Source organism: Notolepis coatsorum, assembly GCF_963971535.1.
Source record: "Notolepis coatsorum genome assembly, chromosome: 4".
In the NCBI taxonomy this organism is placed as follows: Eukaryota; Metazoa; Chordata; class Actinopteri; order Aulopiformes; family Paralepididae; genus Notolepis; species Notolepis coatsorum.
This window is the reverse complement of record NC_140168.1, coordinates 114000187-114010444: the sequence shown is the minus strand read 5'-3', so window position 1 is coordinate 114010444 and position 10258 is coordinate 114000187.

Genomic DNA, 10258 nt, shown 5'->3' with positions numbered 1-10258 from the left:
ACAATATTGACATTACGGATTCCTCGAGTTGCCTCGGGGCGCTGATCTTGAGGGCATAACTGAGACGCTTCGATCATCGCTGCATTGGAGGAGCGCGCCATCACTTCTGAATGCCTGACACGCAGACCAGCAATAAGAAGCTAAGTAAATTGTTTTATTCAACTGAAGCCTTTTGTGTTAAAGAACACAGTGTGAATTAGTTACTTTGCTTGTCCATTGGGGATCGGTTTGTTGACTGTCTGCGTCGTCTTGCGCTCATGGACGTTGCGCGGCCTAAGCGGCAGCTAATTGATTGATGGATTGATTGTTCATTAAAGAGGACTGTGGATTATTGAATAATTGCACCTGAGCACATTGAAAAATGGCATCGGGAGGATCAACTGTTGATACTAATGGCTCATCAAAAACGGATGGTGAAATCAAACCAAGTGACAGTGTGTCAAATTCTGGAAGCAGAGGTTCAGCCTATCGAAGCTCTGTTGGGCCTAGGTCTAACATCTCAACCACGTCTTCCGCACGCAAAGCTGAATCTGACATGGCCGCTCTAATTGCAAAACAAAGGCTATTAAAAGATAAGCATGCAATAGAGCAAGAGGAAGAAGAAGAAGAGGAGCTGCTAAGGAAGAAAAGGGTACAATTAAGAACGGAGGAAGAAGAACAAGAGGAGCAGCTAAGGAAGCAAAAGGAGCAAAGAAGGAAAGAGGAAGAAGAGCAAGAGGAACAGCTAAGGAAGAAAAAGGAGGAACTAAGAAAGAAGAAGGAGCAACTTGAACTTGACATGGAAATAGCTTCAGCAGCGGCTAAAGTCAATGTGCTAAGAGGCTCTGGAGGATCTCGTATTTCAACTAATATATCTGTTGTATCTGATGGCATGAGCTCTTATTTCCGAAGAGGACAAAGGAATGTTCAGACACTCGGTACTGAAGCACAAACCGCTACAACCACAGATCAGGATCTACAACCACAACCCGAATTGTCAAGACACACAGGGGTCAAGGGACAAAGGACGTTACAGTGCCCTCAAGCACAGCCACGGATTCAGCACCAAAGCGTTCACCCTGCACCACAACAAGCAATCAGCAGCAGCAACATAATCACTGTTTTAGAGAAACAGAATGAAATAACAGCTTTGCTAGTCCAACAACAGTCTCTTTCATTCTTGCCTAAAAGAGACATTCAAATTTACGATGGTGACCCTTTACATTTTCACACCTTCATAAAGTCATTCGAGCACAGCATTGAACAGAAGACTGACAACCATATAGACTGCCTGTACTTCCTTGAACAGTTCACTAGGGGGCAGCCTCGTGAGCTTGTCAGAAGCTGTCAGCATATGGCTCATGACCGAGGGTATGTGAAAGCTAAGGCTTTGCTACATGAGCACTTTGGGAATGGACATAGAATTGCTTCCGCCTACATGGGAAAGGCTCTTTCATGGCCACCAATAAAATCAGAAGATGTCAGAGCTCTGCAAGCATACAGTCTCTTTTTGAGAGGATGCTGCAACGCCATGGAAGAAGTGGAAATGATGTACGAGTCTGCCAACATGCTAGCCATCATTAGAAAATTACCTTACAAGCACAGAGACATATGGAGAACTGTGGCCTGTGACCTGCAGGAAAAGCGTGGCCATAGAGCTAGATTTCCTGACATTGTTGACTTCGTTGAACGACAGGTGAAAATTGCAAGTGATCCAGTGTTTGGCAATATACAGGACACACCATCAGCAGCAGCACCTAAGGATGTGAGGAAGTCCAGCAATCAACCATATACAAGGGCAAAGGAAAGTAGCTATGCTACCACCACTGCAACAATTGAAAGGAAAGAGGAACCTGGAACAAAGATGGAGAGAAGCTCATCTAGTACAACGACTTGTTGGTTTTGCGGAGGTGGACACACATTGGATATGTGCTCTCTATTGGAAAGGAGGGTGCATAGCGAGAAGATTGGCTTCTTGAAGAATCATAATGTGTGTTTTGGCTGTTTGTGCATTGGGCACTTGAGTAAAGAATGTAGGCAACGCCTCTATTGCAAAATATGCAATCTCAGGCACCCTAGCGTACTTCACATGTACCACAAGGAGGAGGGAACAGATCAAAGGCCAGCCAAAAGAGAATCGGAGACAGCAGTGGGCAGTGCTCCGATCTCTGTACAATCCAGTGGTCTTACAGGGGCCGGTGAGCAGGACTGTACACTCTCTATAGTACCAGTACAGGTCAAATCTAAAAAAGGACATGTTACAATGACTACCTATGCCTTCCTGGATCCCGGTAGCTCAGCATCTTTCTGCACTGAGCGGCTGATGAGCAAGCTGAACGTCACCGGAAGAAGAACAAGTATTCTCCTTAGGACTATGGGCCAGGAGAAAGTGGTTGAAAGCCACATTATTTCAGACTTGGAAGTGGCTGCGTTAGATGGTGACTGGTTTTATGAACTCCCTGACATTTACACACAGGAAAGCATGCCAGTCCACAGAGGCAACATTCCGAGACAGAAAGACCTTCGAAGATGGCCTCACTTGGAACATGTTTACATTTCTGAGATTGACTCTGGGATTGACCTGTTGATAGGAGCCAACGTTCCCAAGGCATTGGAGCCTTGGCGAGTTATACGGAGTGTGGACGAGGGTCCATACGCAGTCAAAACTGTGTTGGGTTGGACTGTGAACGGACCTGTCGGAAGAAAATTGGACAACCAGAATCGTCCAAAGAACGGGAGTTTGGCAAGAGACAAATCAAACCTAGCAGAGGACAGACAAGCTGCCACTTCAGAGAAAGAACTACAAGAGGATTTGAACCGAAAATTGGAAAAGAAAGAAGAGCGAACAGACGATTCTGTTGCTTCCAAGAGAGCGAGGCGGCGTGACAGAAACGTAGACAATAACATTAAGTTTGAAAGCAACAATTCTGAGGACCATCACATGGATTTCAAGCCTGTGTCCCAGGAAAAATCGAAGGACAACATCGATACAGGAAAGAAATTCAGAGCTAAAAGAGAATCAAAGAAGGAAGCACTGGCGAGTCCAAAATCGAAATGGCCAGTTGAAGATTCATACACAACTGACTCTAGGGACAAAGCAAACGATGACACTACTTCTGAAATGCCCCGTGGCTATAAGAGCCAAATTAAAACGAAGAGATGTCCAAGGAAGAGGAAGCGGTGCCGGCTCAAAGACAAAAGGTTTGCCTTCAACAGGAAAGAGAGGTGAAAAGAATAGAGAGCCGTGAGAACGTCAGAAAATGAACTTCATCAGGAAGCGGAAGAGCCATGAGGACATCAGATGTTCATATTCATTGAACCCCATAGACTGACGCATAGATACACACCCATAGACTGACACATAGACATACACCCATAGACTGATACATAGATATACACCCATAGACTGATACATAGACATACACCCATAGACTGATACATAGATACACACCCATAGACTGATACATAGATATACACCCATAGACTGATACATAGACATACACCCATAGACTGATACATGGAGATATACACCCATAGACTGACTTTGCCACTTTGGATTACAGTTTTTTGTTTTTTCTGACTTGACTGACCTAGCGATCATAAAGATCCCTCCTTAAGGCTATGTGCTAGTAACCTCTGGCCCTAGGATACGATTAAGAAAGAAGAAAAGGACATTTGCGAGCAAATTATAAAAAAAATCGCCTTATATTTAATGTTTTTCTTGTATGCTCCTACATAATTTACAATTGTGTAGTTATTACATGTGAATAATTAGGGGCCGGTAACGAAAGAAGCTATTGTTTGAGTAATTAGGGGCCGGTAACGAAAAAGAACTATTGTTTGAATAATTTTATGTTTTTTCTTGTAGGCACCTACATATTTTACAATTGTGTAATTATTATATTTGAATAATTAGGGGCCGGTATGTAGGCGCCGTAATGGTGGTCTCTTTATTATGATTCAGTATTCTAGTTTTGTTGTATTATTAGTTGTACTGTCACTTTAGGTGGTGGGCGTGCTCACGGGGGTGTGGCGCTAATGGGAGCGTCTTATGGAATTTCATTCACCTTTTCACGTTGACAGTTCACAGAGGTTGACAGCTCACGGAGAGAGGGGGTGAGAGTTAGGAGAGCATATTATCTTTTGACCGCAATAACGCAATACCGCAAAGTGCAAATCGTATTTTGTTTGTCTCATGATGAAGCGAAAGAATAAATGCCTTAAAAGTATTTCCTGGACGTGGAACGGAGTTATTTCATGTCGCGCGTCAATTGTTTGAACTCCTCCGCTCAGCCCCTCGGCACTATCTGTCTATGACAGTCTACTGCCGCAACAGCAGGTGTATAAGTAGGTATATAGAATGATTATGGTTATATATGCTGTAAATATATATATGCTGTAAATATAAATGAATACTCTTGATTCCAGTCCAGTTCTGCTTGTGGAGCAGACCTCAATCACACTAATCTGTAAATTCAACTCAATTTATTTATTTAATAAACATTTATATGTAAACATGCCAGATTGTAGCTATAAGCTCATTTCCATCTACAAACGTTAACACACTTGGGTGGTTACTGTATAAAGTAGTAAGTCACTGGATGGTAACCTGGTTACTGTATTATTAAAAACGGTAAGTCACTCTATGGTGAATATAAAACGTTAAGTGGATGGTTACTGTATAAACGGTTTCCATCTAGTCCCTTTGCAGGTTGATGTGAACACAAAACATGCAAAGAACATGCAATACAAAGATAATAAACGTACATACTAAATGTGTAGTATTATATAGTTATTATTATTGTATTAATATTCTACAGTATCGGCAGATCGCTGCCATCTCAAATGAATCTTCTGTACATCCCTGCAAGAAAGCCATTGAGAATATATATAGTGTGTTATTTAATTTCTTTAATCCATATGTGTTGTCTGGAAGCACTTTGCCGTTCTATTATAATATTTTTTTTTGTTTGTGTTGTATGTTACATACGTCTGGTGGCAATCAATTTCCCCCTTTGGGGATTAATAAAGTATATTCTCTCAAATCATTTTCAATTCTCCGTTTTCTATCAACAAATCTCGCATATCCTTGTCAGACAGATTGCCATACATGTCCTATTACATTCTAACATAACTTCAGCCATTTCTCTACTCTACTACTGTAACGTTGAATCTTGAGACGCAACTATATTTGAACGGAACTGCAAACTTGAACCACGGCCGCTGTCCGCCCCGCCCCCAGACTTCAGAATGACTCAATCAAATGAGCCCTGTCATTGAAATGCAAATACCAGCATCTGCGTCATGTACCACGCCCCTAGACGTCCGCCCCCAGACGTTGCTACTCATCCCAGCTAGTTCATTCGCAGGTTGCGAATGAACTAGCTGGGTACCCAACTAGCTCATTCGCAAAATGATCCTTGCGAATGAACTAGCTGGGTACCCAGCTAGCTAGGGCATCTTTGCGAATGAACTAGTTGGGTACCCAGCTAGTTCATTTGCAAAATGGTCCTTGCGAATGAGCTAGCTAGGTACCCAGCTAGCTAATGTGTCAGCTAGCTGGGTACCCAGCTAGTTCATTCGCAAGGACCATTTTGCGAATGAGCTAGCTACTAGCTGAGGCAAAATTTGGTGTAAAGCCTATGGGACAAAGCCGGCTAGTTAACTAGCTAAGACACGTGCTACCTAGCTAGCTGGGTACCCAGCTAGCTGACACATTTGCAACCTAGGTAGTGAGCTAGCTCATTCGCAAATGTGTCTTTGCGAATGAGCTAGCTAGGTACCCAGCTAGCTAGGTCATCTTTGCGAATGAGCTAGTTGGGTACCCAGCTAGTTCATTCGCAAAATGATCCTTGCGAATGAGCTAGCTAGGTACCCAGCTAGTTCATTCGCAAAGACACATTAGCTAGCTGGGTACCCAGCTAGCTAGGTCATCTTTGCGAATGAGCTAGTTGGGTACCCAGCTAGTTCATTCGCAAAATGATACTTGCGAATGAGCTAGCCGAGATGAGTAGCAACGTCTGGGGGCGGACGTCTAGGGGCGTGGTACATGACGCAGATGCTGGTATTTGCATTTCAATGACAGGGCACATTTGATTGGGTCATTCTGAAGTCTGTACCCGCAAAAAGCTAAAACAGAAGGCGGGCTGTCACAAAACAGTCACATCTAGAGACCTCAAAACTTACTCTAGAGAGGCCTTTAACCTAGAACTGGGGAGCTTGGACTGGTCAGATGAACTCAGTGGTACACAGGTTGAAGAAACATGGCTTGGATTCAAAACCAAATTTACAGAAATACAACAACAAACAACATGGCACCCATAAGAACCACCAGGGTTAAAAATCGCGCTGAGGCATGGATGCACACTGAAATACTGGCCGCTATGAAAACCAGAGACAAAAAATGCTCTGAACTTCATAAAAGTCAGACAAAGCTTTCCAAAAGCTCAAACAGTGAACTCCAAGCCCACGTGGTTGAACAAAAAATTCAAAGAAACAGACTAAGAAATGACGTAAACACCATGATCAGAACCGCAAAAAGAAATTTCATCAACGACAAAACTGAGGAAAACAAAAACAAACCCTGCAAACTTTGGAAATTACTCAATAATCAACTAGGCTGCAGTAAAAAACTTAAAACCAGATTCTCAAACATAAACATAAAGACGGACAACACGCTCATCACAGACAAGCTGGATGTAGCCAATTACTTAAACATCTTTTTCACAAACATAGCCACAACACTGGTAAACAAACTACCCTCCCACTCAGGGCATTATGGGGTAGAACACATAGTAGCATACTACAAAAACCTAGGGGTCCACAAAGACGACTTCAAACTTGAAATGGTAACAACCGATGAGGTACTCAAAAAATTTAGCGCCCTCCAACCTAACAAGGCCACTGGCCATGACAACATCCCCTCCAAATTCCTCAGAGACGCAGCAGCCGCCATCACCCCAGTCATCACACACATAATAAACCTCTCTATAAAACAGGGGCACGTCCCCAAGGACTTCAAAATTGCGAGAGTGACCCCTCTGCACAAAAAGGGCAGCAAATTAGACCCAGGCAACTACCGCCCCTGTTTCTATTCTTACCTCCATCTCGAAAGTCATGGAGAAAATAGTCTACGAACAGGTCGAAAAGTACCTGGCGGAAAAAAATCTAATCTACGAATTCCAATCTGGCTTCAGAACGTCCCACTCCACTGACACATGCCTCCTCTATTTGAACGACCACATCAAACAAGAGGTGGACGCGGGCAAATACTGCGGCATGGTCATGCTGGACCTACAAAAGGCCTTCGACACTGTCAATCACTCCATTCTAATGGACAAGCTAAAAGCAATTGGTTTTGATAGCTTATCAGTGAGCTGGATGCAATCCTACCTGGAGGGGAGAGAACAGATGGTAGAGGTAAACGGTACTCTATCCCCCCCCCTCACAGTGAGCTGTGGTGTTCCACAAGGAAGCATACTAGGACCGCTACTCTTCCTAATTTATGCAAATGACATGTCGTCAGCCTGTGACTGCAACTTGTTCCTGTTTGCGGACGACTCAGCCCTGCTGGTCTCTGACAAGACCAAGTTGCAGGTTGAAAAAACCCTCAGCACGGAACTAGGCAAAATCTGCATATGGCTCGCTGATAACAAACTATCATTACACATGGGCAAAACAGAGTCCATTCTCTTCGGGTCAAATAACAAACTCAGCAAGACCGACGGCTTCTCAGTTACAGTGGGTGACAATATTGTCACAAGGAAAGACGAAATTACCTACCTGGGTTCCATCCTAGAGGCAAATCTTTCCTGTGACAAAATGGCATCCAATGTAATAAAAAAAGTCAACCAACGAACTAGATTCTTGTACCGGATCTCCTCTCTGGTAAACAAGAATACCCTGAAGACTCTGGCAGGAGCACTCATTCAAGGGTACTATGACTATGCGTGCACCTCATGGTACCAAAGCACCTCAAAGGCGCTTAAAACAAAATTACAAACATCACAAAACAAACTGGTCAGACTACTACTTGACCTGAACCCCAGAACCCACCTCACCCCTGCCCACTTTGACAACCTAGGATGGCTTAGAGTAGACGACAGAGTACAGCAACTTGCAATGGGCCTGGTCTACAAGATACACTATACCAGGGGTTCCCAAACTTTTCAGGCCGGGGCCCAGAAAATAAGGCGTCAGAGAGCCGTGGCCCAATGCACATCGTCTGGCTTTTTTTTATTTTTTTTTTGCCAGGCGACCGATTTTTTAAGCCAAATATCACTTCAATCCTATTAAGTTAGTTCAAGTTAGTTATTCATTTATATGTGCTATTTATGAGAGGGCTAACCTGTTGCAAAATAATAATGATAATAATAATAGCCTCATTAAAATACTATTGTTGCTTCGGTTGTTTTCAGCGTTTTATGTGCATAATCTGTTATTTAGTTTGAAATGTTCGTTGAAATAAGTAGATTTTTCGTTTTTGTTTATTTATTAAGTTAATATAAAACCATATAGTCACATTTTAGAATACAATAGAATAGAATTTTAGAATACAACTAGAAACACTGTCCTGGCCTGCTTCTAAGTTCAGTGGCCTGACAAAAAAAATAAAAATAAAAAAATAAAAAAATAAAAAAAATATATTTTTTTATTTTTTTTATTTTTTTTAAATCATCTCGCGGCCCACCCGTGGCTGCTCGCGGCCCACCTTTGGGTCGCGACCCCGACTTTGGGAACCACTGCACTATACGACCGGGGTGCCCATGTACATGTCAAAATACTTCCCAAAGGTCAGTGAATACCACAACCACTACACCAGAGGAAGCTCAACAAATCATGTTAAACCCAGATTCGGCTCAAACAAGGGACTAAACACGTTTCGCAATTATGCCACAACAATGTGGAACGCCCTACCCAAAGCTGTAAAGGAATGTGAATCCCTGCCCACATTCAAAACCGCTCTTAAAGAGCACCTACGGGAGGCTGCAATTCGAAACTGGCCACCTCTCCTCCCCACCGGCCACCTCTCCTCCCCACCGCATGTATATATTCCCTCCCCGCCGTATGTATATTTCCCTCCCACCCACCCCCTCCTAATGTACAGTCCCCTCCCCATCATATGTATATACTCTGTCAGGATCTAGGGGTAACAGTACTGTATATTTGAATACCGCTTATGTCACAAATGTATCAGTACCAAATACCTATATGTCCCTATGCCATAAATGTCATGTATGTTGTGTATGTCATAAATGTCTATATGAATTGAAAATGGGGGACCCTGATGGAAACAAGACAAACGTCTTTCTCAGGTCTGCATCCCCTTAACAATAGACCTATCTCAAACCCTGCCCCTTTTCTTGATCCTCCAATCACAGCTGTCGCTTACCTCGGACTTCCTCGTACAAACACAGTACTGTATTTGAAAATCTGGTATGTCATAAATGTATAGATGTAGCAGTACTGTCTATCTGTATGTCATGTGTGTCATATGATGAATTGAAAATGGGGGACCCTGATGGAAACAAGACGAAAGTCTTTCTCAGGTCTGCATCCTCTTAACAATTGTATGTATTGAGCCGTACTGTATTGTACCCATTCTGCAATCTGTTAAATAAAGTTTTCATTCATTCATTCATTGGGGGCAGGGCTAGGTAGGCATACAGAAATACGGATACACCGGTTCTGTTTATAGTCCACAGCTTGATTGAATTGATTGAAAAGTTTATTAACAGATTGCAGAATGGGTACAGTACAGTACAGCTCAATACATACAATTGTTAAGAGGATGCAGACCTGAGAAAGACTTTCGTCTTGTTTCCATCAGGGTCCCCCATTTTCAATTCATCATATGACACACATGACATACAGATAGACAGTACTGCTACATCTATACATTTATGACATACCAGATTTTCAAATACAGTACTGTTTGTGATACTAAAAAAATCCAGAAGAAGAGTATATACATTTGACATAGAAACTGTGCATTGGGGGAGGTTGGGTAGGTGGGGTGGGGCTGTACATTGGAGGTGGGGGGGGGGGGGGGGGGGGGGGTTGGGTAGGGGGGGGGGACACTGTACATTGGAATACTGACATACATTTGACATAGAAACTGTACATTGGAGGAGGTTGGGTAGGTGGGGTGGGGTTGGGTGGGGCTGTACCTTGGAATACTGACAAAGCCATGGTTGGTCTTTATTGTACACCTGGGTTAGGACATTTGTAGGGGCCAGTTTTGAATTGCAGTCTCCCGTATAAGAGTGTTTTTGAAGGT